This window comes from Cyanistes caeruleus, chromosome 1, assembly GCF_971803275.1.
Source record: "Cyanistes caeruleus chromosome 1, bCyaCae1.hap1.1, whole genome shotgun sequence".
In the NCBI taxonomy this organism is placed as follows: domain Eukaryota; kingdom Metazoa; phylum Chordata; class Aves; order Passeriformes; family Paridae; genus Cyanistes; species Cyanistes caeruleus.
This window is the reverse complement of record NC_141701.1, coordinates 104021065-104038670: the sequence shown is the minus strand read 5'-3', so window position 1 is coordinate 104038670 and position 17606 is coordinate 104021065. Positions and strand designations below refer to the sequence as shown.

The window sequence follows — 17606 nt, the reverse complement described above, 5'->3', positions numbered from 1 at the left end:
TTCCCAGTGTGAATGGTTTAAAGTAATGAGGATTTAAGTGAAGATTTTTTCTTACCTCACAACCCCATCATCTTAAATGGAGGTTTGATAATGTTTGCTTGCCTGAGTTTAGCTAGGAAATCTGTCTATCACTGACAAATCCATTTGCTTCTCCTGGGAAGGAGATGGGGTCAGCCCCCGCCCCGACAAAGCTGGGACTGAAGCTGGGATGCAGTAACTAGGACCCAGCCTGATGCTGGGAGGATATAGGAGAAGAAACACAAAGTCTGTGTGAACAGGAAAGAAAGGAAGAAAAAATCAATCAAAAATACAGAGTAGGGATCACCCTGCCCTGCAACCACATAGCCATGATGCCAGTTGTCTGAAACAAGGGAAGAAGGTTTTGCTCATCTCTGTTCTAGTCAAACTCAGAACCAAAACAAAACAAATGCATTCCTCGGTCATCCCTTGTTAAGGGGTTGCAGGTTTTTTCCACAGCTGATTTAGCAAGTAACTCTCAGTTAAAATTCATTTTGCAGTCAGCTAAAACTTGAAATAAATATGCTCTGGGCTACTCTAAGTTTGACGTGAGGCATAAATGAGACATTCACTTTAAAACCTCACTGGCCTTAGTCTCTTGTGACCTGCAGCACCCCAAGTCTACCTGCTGACCATTAGTACCGGTCTGTTATCACCTCCTTTTTAGCAGGCATTACTGTAGATTTAAGGACATTGAACTGTTTCATCTTGCCTTGAGGTTTTTCATGCTTTTAATGTGTCATATCTTTTTTTTTTTTCCCCAAGAAATAAAAACTTTTAGCTTGAAAGTCTTTTCTCTTGGATTAGATGCAGTTGGTGATGCCAAAAATAGTAAAACTTTTAGATTAACAATATTTTTTAAAGAGTGAATCATATGACTGATATCTTCATTTAATAGCTTCTGTTAGCTACTTCTGCTTATGAGAGGACATAATTTGCCTCTTTCTCATTTTATTTTTGGGAAGTTTAGTCCAAGTGCGAGAATGCTCCCTTAGGATCACAAAGCAAAGTTGGAGACTAGAGATGCAGAAGGAGTATTTGTTAAAAAGTATATAATTGCAAGTGCCAGTTTTTCTATAAAAAGGAAGCTGAGAAGCATGCTATGAATGTTCATTTGCAAAGTCTCAAGCTGTGACTGCGTAGCTGTGAATCTCATTCCGCTATTGTCAAAGCACCGCATTGGTAATTGGCAAGAATGGATGGCTGGCCACATACAAAGTAACAAAAGTTACAAGATCAGCAGCAACTAAATATACTTGCTTCTTCTCCAAAGTGTATAATCTCCTTTTATTCTTTTCCTCTGAGAGCTGCATGATAGGTGATGAAGGATGAAGTTGGGGAATAAAGGGAAAGCGCAATTCCCGTGACTTAAAGCTGGAATCCAAGCCCTCCGCTTGCTTTCCCCTCCTCTCTGCCCCGGAGCACCAGTACTGTGAGAGGGGCCAAAGTGGCAGCGGTATCCAGGGAGCATTCATCAGTGTTACTCATCAAACCCTCCAGGGACCACCAGGTGCCTGGATGTATTAAACCACACAGTTGTATCCGCAGCCCATTCTCCCCAGGGGAATAGCATCACCAGCTGGGAGAGGGAATGTGGAAGGAAGTTCTTATTAATATCATGTGTCACAGTAGGGCGTAAAGTGACATGACACACAGCGTGATGGAATGCAACTTGGTATAGCACCAGCTATCTAAGGGGTAGGAATTTCACCTCAGCAGCAGCCCAGACTGAAAATATCTGCTATAAATTCCTGTAATGTAGGAAGGATGCCATAAAAAGATTGTGCCTCTTTTTCTGCAACAGCTGTGAATAATTTGACATTTAGGCAATAGTGTAATAAAAATAATAAATAATAATTTACTAGAGCCTGTTGGAACCTTTAATAGATGCAACACTTGAGCTGCTGAAGTCTCTTGAGCATTTCTGAAATGTTATCGGAAAACATAGGTAAAAGAAGATCCCATTGGTAGCTCTGAATGTCCCCTAATGGTTTCTTATTCAGAAAATTTGCTTAGACTCATCACCTTTACTATAATAAATCAAACACTGATGTGATTTTAAGTCCCTTAGCTACCCACACAGAAAAGATATTGTATAAGATTGTTTTCTGTTACCTTTTATCCTCTCCTGTTCCAAGAAGTTTGGTAAATATCAAGGCAAGTTCTGAAATTATAGGGAATTTGAAAGCATTTGGGTTGGGGGGTTTTTTGGCTCAGTTTTGTCCTTTAGTTTGATGGAGTCTCTGAAGGATATTTTTTTACCTTTTGGTAGAGGAGAAGAAGGACCTGATTTTGTGGTGTAAGAAAAGTGAGAGAGTTGAGTGGAGGCTTAAGATTTACAAAAATGGTTTCTCTGGGATAAAATGGGAAATTTTTGAATTCAATTTCTGTTTATTTTACACAAAATTAAATTTTGAGGACACGAATTGTACCACTCCAGCTGTGGTTCTGGAACACTAAATTGGGTGGTAGCACCATGACTGGGTGAGAGGAAAATCGCCACAAAAAGTTATGTAGAAGTACATCTCAGAATACTCCAATCTAAAATGGGTGCTTCTAAAAGAAGTAGGAGGCAGGAGTATTCAGAATGTGAAATAAGTTTCATTATGCAAGGAAATGTGGATATTTAAAACTTTGTTTTATTTTAAACATACCAAAACTAGTTTAAGCCATCAATGAATGAAAATTATATATCCATGCTCTGAAAAAAATTACTTTGTCTCAAAGCTGAAATTCTGCACCTTTACTTTAACCCTTCTAAACTCTCTAATATCACAAAAAAAGTATAATGCAAAACCACTGTTTTCACCTGATCACTTTTCTTTCTGATGGAGAAACTAAACCAAACTAAAGCACTCATGGAAACGGCTCAGGTTCCATTTTAACATCAGAATCACATCTCCCAGTGGATTGCACCCACTGCCAAGCCCTTGTGACTCACAGTATTGGTGTGGCTATATAGAAGGCAATATGGCAGGAACAGGGACTCTTACAAAAGGGGCCAAAAGGTGTTTTGAAAAGGATTGCAGGAACAGGGAGACATGCAAGAAGCTGTGCAAAAGACTAAGGAAGCAGTGATTAAAAGGGCTGCAATGGGGAGAGGACTAGAAATTGAAGTGATTGCTGTAGGCAGAGTGGGAGGGATGCAAAAATGAAGCAGCAGATGGAAAAACTTGGGAAAGGTGCTGGATTTAAAGAATGGGGCTATGGCATGATTCTGGCAGGAATATTTGCTACAAATTGAAGTGTCAGGATCGAAACAATTAGTTACTAAGGTGGTATTAAAAAGTCCAACGGAAAAAAATGGGACATTTGCCTTCATTTGTCTGAACTGGAGGTAAATGAGCCATCTGGAACTGAGCAGAGAAGGATAAACAGTTTCTCTGAAGAGAATGTGGAAGCAGCATCCTCTCTGAGAACCACTTTCCAACATGGAACTCAGCTTGGCCAGAGGGGTCCTGTGAGGATAGCAGCAGGTGAGGCAGAGATGTGGTGGGTAAGTGTGAGAGAGACATTGATAAATGTTTTCCAGGTTTGACAAAGTGAGCTTGAGCAGATGTGCTGCTCTCTGCCCAAGAAGGATGCCGTGAGGCAGAGCCCTTACCCAAGCAATGTGCTTAGCCAGTTGACTGAGAAATGTTGATTCACTTTAGAAAGACTATTTTGCTTTGAAAAAACTACTTTTGGCTGCCTCTGCTCTCCACAAAGAGCTAAGTCCTCATTTCAGATCAGCTCTAGGCAACCCTGTGAGGGCAAGCAAGGGGCATGGGGATCCAGGAGCAGGCTTTACACATGGTACAGCCTCAAAAACTTACCCACGCTGCTTAGCAAATTCCAGCTGCTTCTGAATTATGAAGAACTCACGAGTCCATGTCTCAGGTCTCTCAAGGTACCAGGAACCTGCTCTAAGTATAAAACACCTCCTCTGCAAAACAAACACAGAGGCATCCTTCATAAGGCCAAGCAGGATGGGGATGGATGCAAACCTGCCCCTTACCCCTGAACACATCTGGGAATGCAGCTGTGGTGTTTGATGTAGTGCAGGCAGTTTGGAGGGCTCTCAACTAATCCTGCTAAAAACACAGGTTCATATATCCTATATGGATAAACCATCCCATTTTCCTCCTCTGCAAAAGTCTGCTAGGCAGTTAATGACCTCCTTGGCAGCATTGCCAGTCCTGGCAATGACTTGGGAGGAAGCCCTGGGAATATCACCTACATCACAGTTCATCACTGTCTCCTTCTTCCCCCATTTCTCCCCACCAGACAAATATACTTTCTTAAAGCTTTTCTGTTGCTTTTTAGTTTGATTTTCCATTAATTCCCCCTGCTTTGTTGCACTGAACTCTTCTATTCAAAGACAAAACCCCAATGTAGTTGAACAGTAATTATAGAAAAGGCCAGGGATCATGGACCTACACCCACAGAAGCACAGGCCTTAAATAGCTCTGTCCCAGATCCATAAGCACTGCACAGTCTATTTTGAACAGTCTCTTGATAATTTTGTGAGTTTTACAGGGCAACATAAGGTTAGGCAGGCCTTTAGTAGATAACGGTAAGTAGCAGCAGTGACTGATAGAAAGAAGGCTGCATCTCTTCAGGACTGGTGTGTAGACACTGCAGAACACGTCTCTTTTAAACAAGTATCGGTAAGGGAAAGTCGAACAGCATTTAGAAAGAGCTGGGAAACATATTGGGGGATTTTATTGCAAATCTTTGCTTATTATAGATGTGCGTTTTTCTGTGCTGCCTAACTGCTGTCTGGGGCTCCGTTTTAGGAACTGCATAGAGCAAGACAAAGCTGAGGAGCTGACAAATGGGCAAGCAGTCTGGCACAGAGCATAGCAGTAACTAATCCTCCCCCTTCAGCTGCTCCCCCTGGACCAGCCACATCTTTCATCATAACCCCACAGTGATACTTCACAGTGCATATCATACACAGTAATCTGGCTGCATTGGCTTTCCTCAGATACCCACCTCCACCAAAGTCCGTGACAAAACTACACACATCTTCCCTTGTGCTACCCTGTAAGCAATATCAAAACGTAAGGAGGCCAATTCATTCCTTTAACTCAATTTCTTCTTTCTCTCTCTTTTGTAAGTGCATGCATACCATTAATCATGTTTCCTTAGTCCTCTACCAGGACTTGGTCCTTTTTTTTTTTCCTTTAAAGCAGAAGAAAATTATACTACTGGAGTTGGTGTAATTTCACTTTCAGAAAAGTGAAGCATGCTGCAGCAAATATATGCAGTTGGACTTGTGCGGCTGGAACTCCCACACACACAGACCATTCCTCTTGGGAACTGAAACACTTTTACCATGTGTTGGGTGACAAAACACATTAGCATGTTCCTTATATAGAAACGCCATATACCACTGTGTTTTAAGCATAATTGGGTAGGAACGTTGTAACATGAGCTCTAGAAAGTTGGACTCAGATGAGTGAGCATTAATCGTTCCCAAGGAAAGGACTGAGATGAGATTTGGCTTCTGTGTTATGTTCTAGTGGATATGTAGCAGGCAGCTTGTATTTGCTTTGGGAAGTTTGGCATATACCATGGCAAGTGATTTGATAGAGAAACACTTGAATCCTGCATAAACATCAAGGAAATCTGTATTTAATGAAAGCAAAGCTGCATGTGCATATACACAGAGGAAAAAAATGAGGAAAAAAAGAGGCAGCACTGCAACTGTACTCACAATCAGGCTGCAGGTGAACCCTGAGACAGATAAGCACTCACCAGAAATTATCTTCACCCCCCAAATTCACATGCCTAGATCCCCTCATCTACTGGGGAAACAAGAGAGTTTTTATTTTTTTTTTCTTAATCTCTGGATTACCCTTTAAAAAATAAAGCACTTAATTACAAGTAGTTGTAATTGCAATAAAACCTAAAAGCATTAGTTTATTGAGCCCAATCCTGCAAATGGCTCTGGAAGCAACTTGTTCAAATTCAGGATAACTGAATTATCAGAATGTGGAGCTGGACTCTGAGCAGGTAAGGAGATGCTGGAAATTACTTGTGCCAGGAAATTGGCATTTATAAAGCTTGACCTGTACTGTGTGAAATGATGAGGCTTTTGAAAGCTAAATCAGTCTTCAAGGAACAGCACAAATATCAGTCTATCATTCCAGCTCTGCAATAACCAGATGTGGAAGACTTAGTACCTTAATAGCTTGTTTATGGGTCAGCTTGGGCTCCTGTGCCGTGCACACATGGCCTCCATCTGCAGTCTTGCAAGGAAACATCCCAGTCTGTTCAGTTTGCTTTTCCCACCTATAAAAGAGATTTCTGGAGAGGCTTAAAAAATACACAGCATGAGGAGAAAGAAGCAGAATGATTTTTGGAGTTGCCTTTCTAGAAATGTCTCTACCTGCTTCCTGCACTCATGCTTTGACAGCAAAACTGCTCTGGAACCACTGATATATTCTTTTGTGAGATGTCGGGGAGATCTGGCCATAAAATCCAGGGCACTAAGCACCACCATTTTCACCTCTCTCTAGCTCTCTGTGCTGCAGCAGATTCTTTCTTCATCATTGCTTTAAGTTAAAGGAGAAACTCCTTAACTATTTCTCTTGACATTTGGCTTAAAAGATTTTTTTTAACAGCTATTGCTATATATGTTTCACTTTTCTGTTTTGTTCCCGTTCTCCCAATTATTTTGAAAAGGTTTGCCATGCCCACATTTACTTTATATTTCTGGCATTTGGGATTTCAAACTTGAAAATATGTTTCAAATATCAGCATGAGTTTTAGACAATGAAATCATTAGGTTGAAAGAAAAAGCCTAAGCTGTCCATCAGCAGTAATGTTGACTATGTGACAGAATGCATAGAGCTTGTTATCCAGGAAAGGATTTTTTTTTTTTTTTTAATGCAGGAAATAACCAGAATGGCATTTATTAAAAAGATAAGAAAAGGGATTAATAAAATGTAGTTCTTGGAACATTCAGACTACAGTGATGGGCCAGTGAAACGTTTTCAGTGTTCTGATCAAAAATAATGTAAGGTGTTCAGGTTGTAAAGGTAATGCAGCTCAGGAGATATTTGTCCAAGAAAGTATTTGTTTGGAAATAGCATTTCTGAAAGTCTGCTTGGTGTTATAATTGCTTCAAGCTTCAAATTATTTTATAGCTTAAGTGAAATTACTTCTTCAGAGGAAAATATTGGTTTCTTTTACATCTATACTGTGGTGTAATTTAAAAACAGGTAAAATTGAGCATCAAATAAAAATTTAACAAAATTAGATTGTGATCCACAGCAGTATTCAAACCTAACTTTTTATATCTGAGCAATTTCATTATCTCTGTTGGCAGTGCTGTCTCACCTGTGTTCTGTATGTTACCTACAACCATATACTACTATTCCACATCAAAACAGATGATTAATATCATGAAAAAGAAAAAAGTTTTCTTTTTATGCAATTAAAAAAAAATAGATCCAAAATAACAAAAAAGGTCATGACTCTTCTCTGGGTTTGAGTTTATACACAATTGCAATGGCATGCAAGAGCATCTGAATCTGTGTCACTGCAGTAAAGAACAATCAGAGTTCTGCTTTGCCTTCTTGTCTAAAGTTGGAGACAATTATGATTACCTCATCCTCCTTCATTTCATACAATTCTCCTTCAGGAGAAGAAGCAAGGAGGTCTGGCATACCTATTGCTCAAAACAGACAGATGTCTCTGCTATTCTTACAAGCTTAATCATAATTCAGTTCTTCGCAGTGTGACTGTGTCTTGTGCTGGATCTACGGAAGATGCAGATACATTGAAAGAAAACAGGAAAAAATATTAACTCTGTTTTTCAGATCACTTGGTGTCAATAAATGTCCAGATTTTTTTTATATGACTGAGCCAATTTAATTTATTTTTTTATTAAATGCTAGAAGAAAAGGACATTCTGAGTGCAAAATATTGCAAACTGTGGAAAAAAAAAGGTGACTCGGCTGTATGGTCAGTTTCCTCAAGTCACTCATTATCAGCCCTGTGCTCCCTGTGACCTTTCCTTGCTCTCTCCTGAGCAGGGATATGACTACAGCAGGAGGTCAGATGCCTCTTCATCACTCTCAGTCTCCACTTGAACGTGTATTTTTTGCTGTAGAGTGAGTCACTTTAGGAGGGAAGAATTCTTATGTTAGAAAGCAATCATTAAGGAAAAATTAGGTAGGCTACACCATTGTGTAGAGTATCAAGATCTGGATGAATATAGTACTGTCTCTTGGCAGCTGAGATGGTGTATCTGCTTTTAAAATTTGCCTGCTGCAGATTTTTAAAGCTTTAGTTACAAAATCTCAGGTACAGGGGAGCAGAGGATGCTCCACAGGGAAATAATGGTCTTTTGTGAAATGTGCTGAAGGGATACAGCCCCCTTTAAAGTACATTTTTACCAACATAGGCTCACACTTCATATGCCACAACCCCACTATTTAGGGTATGACTGTGCAGGATAGGAAACTGTGTTTTATAGTCATACACAGAGACATACAAACATGGTAGGTGGGCTGGGATGATTGCCCTCCTTCCTGAACAATGATGCCTCTTACTGGTACAGCCAGCCCTTCCCACTGCTGCTCTTCTGTGTGTGCACACGAAGCCCTTTGTGATAAACACTCTCTTTTTCTTGTTCTTTTGCATAGTAGCCAGCCCTCTGCTAGCATGTGAGGTGATGCAAAGCCTTATGTTTTCTAGATCTGATGGGAATGGATCCACAGCCTTGGTGCAATCACACGGAGGTCTGAGTTGTTGAAATACTGAATTATGGATGAATTATTGCAAGTCAAGAGGGGAAGGCGTTGCAGATCTTCTGGGAAAGACTGTGACTGGCATGAAGCCACTGGATTTGTAAACTGGATAGGGTCCACAGGCTGGGGGTATATCCTCCTGACACTAGGCATTCAGGCAGAAAGCTTTAAAGCAACTTAGTGAAAACAGTGAATGACATTATCAAATAACTCTGAAGATTTACCAAAAACATTTGTCATTTTTAGAATAAAAAGAAGAGATTTACACATTACTGGCCAAAGCAAGTGAACTATTTCTGCCATCCTGCCCTTCCCTCTTCTTACTGAATTCATTTCCTTCATCTTCTATTTAACTAGAGTCCACGATTACATCTTCCTGTTAAAATGGGAATAAGATAGAAGTTCCAGTGAATTTAGCAGATGCTTAGAAAGAACTTTGGAGCAAGAAGCAAGATCAGAATTTTGAAAGAACTGCAAATAAATTTATCCTGGTACATAACTCCAGCTGCTTTCCACTGAGAAATGGTCACTTTCTCAATGTCCTATTCAAGGCAATGCTTGTGAAGGATAACAGCTAAATTCATCCTGATTTTGTAAAGCTTAACCATGTGTCTTGATACTGCCTCTCCCTAAAAGTCTATCTGGTAGCTTTATACTGACTTTGAAAAGAAAAGTCACTTAAGGCAAACTGGATAGAGAGCAACAGAATAAAATGCACATATATGGCTTAGCTGCATTTTTTTTACCATTATCATCTCTTGTTGCTATGGAGAAACAGATTTTATATATGTGCCAGCAAAATCAGGTTATTCAGTGCCAAGCTACCAACTATTGCGGAGATTTCAAAGATGAGTGGCAAAAGTTTCTCTCCTAAATGGGGGCTTTTGAAGGACAGAGGACATTCATCTCCATTTGTCAATTAAAGGTTTGCTCAGTCATTTGAAACCACTTGATTTTTGGCACACCTAACATAATTAACTCCACCTGGAGTAACTATAATGAAGTCAACACAACACAGAACTCTCACGTTTATGATATAATTAAGCTATTGTGGTGCTGATTTTTATTTTTATTTGATAACATATTTCAGCAGATGCCAAATACTAGAGCTCTTCTTTTCTCTCTTTTGGCACTGTTTAAGAAAACAAAAAACAGAAAAAAAACAAACAAAACAAAACAGAGCAAAAAAAAAGGCAACATGGAAGACTACCATGGAAAAAAGTGAAAAGCAGTAAAAGACTACCTAAGAAAAGTTACAGTCAGAGTATTAAGAAGCTACTGATCACATCCTCTGATCTGACAAAATTTTATGTGACATTTCTTAAAATGTGGGTTTCAGCCTTAAGGTTCATATTTTCAAACTTCCTTCACACCTTTAGAATAGAAGAGATCATTTCTGAAAAAAAAAAAAACAACAACACAAACCAAAAAACTTCTTCAAAGAAATACACAGTACAGAAATAAAAAATAAATTAAAAACGACCTTAAGTGCTACTAGCCCCCCAAGAGTTATGGTTGCTGGCAACACTCCTGCCATAATAGCTGTTAAAGATGAAACACCTGGCAAATACCATCAACAGAAACAAAACGTGATGTTAACACAGATCCAGTGTCAAGTATTCCCTGGATTTCATGAGGTTGGCAAGAAATGGACTCAGGTGCACAGGAGTTTGTGAAGAGAACAGACTGCCAGAAGCACACAAGCTTGTTTTTTAGGCAGTGTTAATTTAAAAGATGTTAGCAAAAGCAAAGAATAGCACATTCTACCTTGTTCTCTGCCTCAGCCATAAAATGTGGATTTATTCTTCCCACATTTTCTTTTATCAGTACAGCTCTGATTTGGTAATTAGTTAGGAAAATGCTTTTAAGAAGGGGTACAAGGAATTTTATTCAGCATTTCAGCAAGTAACATAGTGATTTAATCTCCTGCCAGAGTCCAGCTCCAACAAAGTCACCCAGTTCACAGCCTTCTGTCTTCCAACCCTGCACCTTGTGATCCCATCTGCTATCAGCCTGAGCCACACCATAGCTTGCTAAAAGCTCATGCTGGCCCAATAAGCATACCTAGAGCTCTCTAGAATGCAGAAGAAATCCTACCAAGCACACAACACTGTTCATTAAGCACAAAGGAGTTCAGCTACCTACATCATATCCACTAAAGCTCCACCAAGATCCTTGGAAGTCTGAGTGGCTGGGGTGAAGCACTGCTGTTGCACTAGGACAGCTGCAATATCCACAGCACTTCCTTACTTATCAGAATTAAAATTCACCTTTTTTTTTTCCTTATATTTTGTCTTGATCTCGCTCCTTGTTTTCTCCAGAGCAAACACCCCTCCCAGGGAACAGCTGGTATCACCAGAAGAAAGCAGGGAGCAATTGATAGCAAAGGAAGCTGTGCTCATTCCTGTTTTCCAGAAAATATGGCAATCACCATTTTGGTTAATTCCAAGGCTGAACCAAGACATTTAAATAAAAAAGCTTGATTCGGAACAAAGACAGACCTGAAACTAGATGTAGGAGCCTGAAGTATGCTCTTGATAGACATCAGATTAAAGAGGTATATTTTCCTTATCAGTTCATTCGACTGACTACTGAGTTAAATATACCTGTTGTTCTCTGGCATTCATGTGAGCTGTCATCTCAGGCATGTATTTCAGCAGAATTACTAGCTCAGTATTCAGAGCTGCTTTACTATAGTGTGCATCTGAATGCATACTTGAATTCTAAGCAGGTAAACATTTAATAAAAAAATCTCCACCATAAGAAGTAGAATGACAGCAAACAAAAAAAAAAGAATCAAATCCCCGAGCTGTCCTCATAAATCCCCTCAAGCTCTATAATGACCTGGTGGGCGATCAGTGGTTATGTGACAAGCATTTGACAGCTCAATCCAGTTCCTGCTGGACCACACTGCTTCAAGTAGATTTCCACACCCTCCACAGCTGTGGCTTCCCATCTCTGTGCAGCTGCAGCTAATCCTGCACTCCCAGTGTCCCCCCAGAGCACCTGTCTAGATCCCTGCACCACAACCCAGAGGTCTGCAGTCCTACCCTCAGCCCCTCAGCACTGTGAGGACTACCTGAAGGCAGGGGGAACAAGGGGAAGTGTAGCTGCTATTCTCTGGGGATACATCCACAGAACGAGACAATCCCACAATCCAAAATAAAGCACAAATGCAGAGCATACAGAAAAGATTGTCTAGATTAGGAAGAAATTATGGGCCTGATGCAGGAAGCAGTGGATGAAATTCTATGTTCTGTGTTATGCAGGAGCTCAGGCAAGATAAATGGTTCCATCTGGCCCTTTTATCTGTGAGTCTGTAATTGGACACTTTGCCGGTGATACAGAACACTCCTGTAGCAAAATCTCGAGATCTCTCTTCCTTTTGAAAGAGAAGTCTTGTGCAAGAGCAAAGGCATCCTAGAATTACCAGAGGACGCATCTTCATGGGTAAAGAAAAGACTCTAAATCAAGAGTATCTATGATACTTCCCATGGGAATTCCCCCATCCCATGCCCTGCTTCCACCATGTTTATCCAAGGCATAAACAGAGGAAATGATATATATTGGATTGAATTGGCATCTCCATGGGAACCAAATGACTCTGAAGATCAGAATCTTTTCTGTGATGACATTTTTGTATTTTGTATGAGAATTTTGTACACTAAAAGTTAATTTTTCATTACCCAGTGGGACAGGAGCATTAGCTATAAAATTCTTCTGTGGATGTGGTTGAGAGAGAACCCTATTTTAAAGCCTTTGAAATATGTGAGCACATCTTCTCAGCAAACCCATTTACACTTGTTCCAGTGCGCAAAAGTAATCAATTGTAGTACAGGGCCTGAAGATCCCCTTGAGATTTGGTTAACTGAGAAAATATGCATCTTTATACAAGATCTGTTTGGGATACCCCTCTAGGGGATCTAAAAATCAGGGCCCACTGCATCATTCTATGTCTAATTTCAGAACACATTGGGTCCACATCTGTCAGGCACAGCATTGCCTCACACCCGCCACACATTAAAGAACACTCCAGTCTCTGGGATGCACAGGGTGGGGGCAGTGGCTAATGAGAATTGGATTGATAATTGAAACTGGATTTGCATTTTAACAACTGGGGTAGCTATTGATGGATGTATGATTACTCATTTTATTGCTTCTGCTATTTCGGTCTTTTCTCCTACCCTCCACTATCTTTACCACCTCTCTGCACAGCTCATGTGAACTGGGGAAAAGTCCCAGGAAAAGAGCATTTGAGCCACTGCATGGTGTAAGGACCTGAAGCTCACAGTTGTCTGTCTCGAGCATTATTGCCACAGAAGGACTTTGGCACGAGAGAAGCACGGAATGGAGCAACAAAATGGCACTGGCTCCAGGCTTGGTGAGGTCTGGCACATCCTGGGTAATCCAGGCATCCCAGCAAGGGTTCCCACTGTGGCAAATTATGTGGGATGGCAACTGCTCATACACATATCACTGGTCAAACAAAATCACCCCAGGTTTTTGTCCAAGAGACACCTCAAACCTAGCAGGAGGTGAACAAAGCTGGGGTAGAAGAACATATCACTGAAAATGGACATGAAGAATCCATAAGGAAAGTCAACTCAGCTCAGGCTGGATAAAAGGTAACTCTGGCACCCACTCACAACCCACCCGCTCAAAGAAGAGAAAGACTGAGCCTTGGCCTAAACAGCATCAGAAGCAAGGGAATCATTTAACCAACAGAATAAGAGAACTATATAGCAAAGAAGCATTAATTTCTTTGTTTGTAAAACTGTACATATAATGAAAAGTATTGAACAATCTCAGGACTTCCACGACCAAGAAGCCCAAGGACTACCAAGGAGGCCACTGGGTCCATGGGTGGTGACTATCTCCCTCCCTCCCTCTCTCCCTCCACTCCTCTTTTCTATTTTTTTTCCTATCTCTGTACCTTGCATTCACTGTTAAATAAAATTTATACTATTGACTTTGACTTCGGCCTATGGTCTAATTTGCACCTTAATTTGGGCAAAATCATCTCTCAATAATCGGATGTTAACACCTTCCTTGGGCTGCACACCCTGATAAGTGACTAGCAATTGAGGTATAGGATAGAAGACTTTCTGAAAATCCAACCAGGCTGCTTTAAATGAGCCCCCCAGGCTGCAAAGCATATGGCTCAACAAATCCAGAATGAACACAACATGCTCAGTTAGAGTTTTACATCTCTCTTCTCTGACACAAAGCTCTGCTGAATACTTTGGGAGAGAAAAGTGGCGGTATTGCATCTGAGGTTCTCTCTTACAGGCCTCATTAACACCTTTACAACACATACACCACTTTCACAACTGCTCCTTGAGCAAGTCAGAAATGTGGTCATATGTCTCTGGTTGGCCTTGGCTCCCTCCTGGCAACCAGGCTCACTGGACACTGAAAGAATGTTGTCAAGGGAAGAGAGCAACAGCAGCAATGTGGAAGTCAGCTGCTCTTCCTCGCTGTCAGGGGAGGCAGTACAAGCATGAAGCTCTGGAAAGGAGGCTGGTTGATCCACCCCACTCCTACATGCATTTTCAGACATGGCTGGGTTAAACTTCCCTGGAAGTAATGTCCTGAAATCAGGCAGAGTAAAGGAAGAATTACAATTGATGGGAGTATGAAAGGTACAGGAAAAAAAGGCAGCATTTCTTGCATGTAAGTCTTTCTCTCAGATATACAAGCAATATCATAAAAATTCATGATGAATATTATTTATATATAGCACATAAACTTGACTAATGCTCCTTCAGTAAAGAAAATAAAAAGTACGTTTTCACCCCTGTGGAGCTTTCATGCCCTCTGATCTCACCTATGGTCAAACTGCTTGACCCTTCTCTACAGAAAAGAAATCACAGCTTTGACAAGACCAATAAGGCTATACTGAGTTCAGGAACAGCCTGGAGCTTACCACAACAATATATTTACACAAGATGTGCTTTAAAAATACTGGATGCCATGGGTAACAAAAATGCAGAACATTTCTGCAATCTTCTGTAATATCTCTTCACTTGGGCACTGGCACTGTCCAGCACTGTGCCACTGAAGTACACTACATTATTCAGCAATCAAAAAACAGAGGAGGAGAAAACAACGTCACTGCTTCAAGTGCTGTGTCAGATTACCATATTAAAAAAAAAAAAAAGAAGAAAAAGCACTGTAATATGACCAGGAGTGCAGACAGGACAAAAGCCATGTCCAAAATTATGATAGAAAGAGCAACCTATTCTGGTAGAAAGCATTCAGGAGCAGCTCAGAAGCCTCCATTGTCATTAAGGTGCATTTCAGAGTACAAATTAATTAGCACAAGGAGGCTTTCAGAAAAGGATTGAATCTTTTATTGGCAGTTCTCAATGTGAAAGCCCTGTCACCATGGCTGAGAAGGTGACTCAGAAATTAAAATGAGGAGACAGAGAGCTGCCACAATATCCAACTTCCCCTCCAACACCAACCCATCAAGCCATTCAGCCAGCAAATTCTGCTTTTAAATGTTATTGGTCACATACCATTATGTAACTAATATTGTGTCATATTACTCCAAGCTGTGCCCTGTTGTACACCTAAGTGACAGAGCAACTCTTAATATAATGTGGAGTGGAACAAATACAGGAAAAAAAAAGGTACAGATTTTATGGGTAGCATGGCTGCTACCAATTTACAGACTGATTATTCAAACTGATTCATATTTTTATTTTTAATACGATTACATTTCCTGCTACCTTCACCCTCCTCCACATTTTCCCTTACAGCTCAGATGCTTTTTTTTTTTCAAATTCACCAAACAGATGCAAAAGCTGATATTTCTCTGCCTACATTTTTCTTGCAAAAAACCTGGAACCTTGTGCTTAATGAGGAGGAGTTTTAATAGACAGAAATAGAGGTTACATTGGCTAACTGAGAAAAAAAGAACTGGATAAGAAAAAGATCAGGTTTCCACAGAAACAGAGCCACATCCTATAATATTCCTGCCTTTATGAATTTATTTATTTATTTCAGCTATATCTGTTTCTAAGCAATGGGTTACAATAATGTCCAGGAATTCAGAGTTGCAAAAACTCTGCTGTTAATAGGGGTCCAGATCTTCAGCTGCTATAAATCAGAAAACAGCTTTGCTGAAGTCAGCATTGCTAATGGCATCAGCGTGATTTATACCACTTAAGGATTTGGCCCAAGTGCTCCACTGAGAAATTAAATAAATGAAAAAATAAGTTAGAAGGTTTACACGAAAAAGAAGCTACCAGAAACCACTGCATGGGATTGCACATAGATGCTCTCCTTTGTGATGGCTTTTCAGAAAGAAAAGTTTTTATGTGTATCCCCTGCTTGTACAAGGAGAGTGAAGGAAGGTGCACACCTCAGCCTGCAAGTAGAAAGGCAGGAACTAGCCACACAAAGGATAGCACAAAGTTAATCTGGTTTACACCTTCATTTTCCATCCTGACCCTACAACTCTTCTGAAGAAGAAGAATAGGTTCTCAGTATTTTAAAGATATGTTGACAGAAGTGATTTTCAGTTATCCATTAATCACTCAGCTGCACATGTATTTCTCTCCAAACATTTAATGGCGTGATAAGGAACTTCATGAGGAGCAATGTGTTGGTGTTTTACCTGGAACTCAGCACAACACTGCATTTGGCAGATAAACTCAGTAGAGACTTTGGAAACTGCACCGCTGTTGTGCCAACTAGTTCAGCGGCAATTTAAATTTCCTCTTGCACAACTAAAATAAAAACAAAATCCAGTTTTGCTAGAATTAAAGAGAGACAAATCTGAAGCCAAAACTGTTTTCCACTGCCACATTTGAAGCTGTGAAATGGATCTCCATGTGGAGTTTTTCCAGCTGGATTTTATTTTCCTAATAAACTGAAAATTACACACAGGTCTGCTGAAAAAAATTGGTTTTGGAGCTTTTGAAACCTAGCTCCACGTCTAAATCATCTAGTTCTGGCCTGGCTCCTGGGTTTGTGTGAACTATTTGATTACTTAGTCACCATCCCTAGAACTGTTCAAGAAACAACTGGAGTAGCATTTAGTGCTATGGCCTAATTGATAAGGTGGTGATTGGTGGAAGTGTGGGCTCAATGGTCATGAAGGTCTTTTCCAGCCTAAATAATTCTGTGATTCTTCTGTGAAAGGAAGAACAATAATTTCTTGCTCCATAAAACAGAAACGTACATCCAGGTAAAGAAATACACCCTCATGCTGTCACTTCAGGGATCATTTTTCTGCAGCACCACAGCTCCCCCCACTTTAGCTACGGCCACCTTTCAAGGACATCACTGCATCACTGCAGAAAAGACCCCAGAACACAATTAGGCGTATAACCCCAGCTGTAAAAGAGCAGACCGCTCACCCCATCAGTCAGCCTGACTGCTCAATACGGTTTGCTGAGCCTGGCCGCAGTGGAAGGCCGCAGTGGAAGGCCGCAGCCATTCCTGCGCTCCCCACTCACGGCCTGCCCCAACTCCTCCAGCAGGGCCCAGCCGTGCTCCTCTCACTGCCCAGGCCAGCTGCCTGCACCCTTCATTGAACGAGCCCCTCGGCACCTCTCAAGTACATTCATTTTAGTGCTGCTCTCTGATGAGAGGGTGAAGCATTTCTAACATGTGGCAACAAAGTTGGTGTCCACCAGGGAGGCCAGAGCAGCCGGGCAGAGGAGGCACAATGGGAAGACACCTCACCAAGAAATCAAAGAACTTGTAGGAACACTGCAAACCACCACCTCAGCCACACACAGGCAGGACTCAACTTTTTTCTGGCCACTTCCTCCCTGTGATCAAAGGCAGCAAAGAATTGCCTTCAGCAGAAGAGGCGTGTGAAGGGCTTCC

General features: G+C 40.8%; 1 long non-coding RNA gene across 5 annotated transcripts in view; it reads right to left on the bottom strand.

Moving 5' to 3' along the window:
* LOC147655798 (uncharacterized) overlaps nucleotides 1-17606 on the bottom strand; it is a 75441-nt gene extending 57835 nt beyond the window's left edge. For all 5 annotated transcript variants that reach the window (XR_015275172.1, XR_015275180.1, XR_015275171.1 and 2 more), the window contains exons 1-3: nucleotides 17132-17606; nucleotides 6189-6297; nucleotides 3834-3943 (exon numbers count right to left, since the gene is read on the bottom strand). This is a non-coding gene — a long non-coding RNA (uncharacterized LOC147655798). The remainder of the gene's footprint in view (nucleotides 1-3833; nucleotides 3944-6188; nucleotides 6298-17131) is intronic.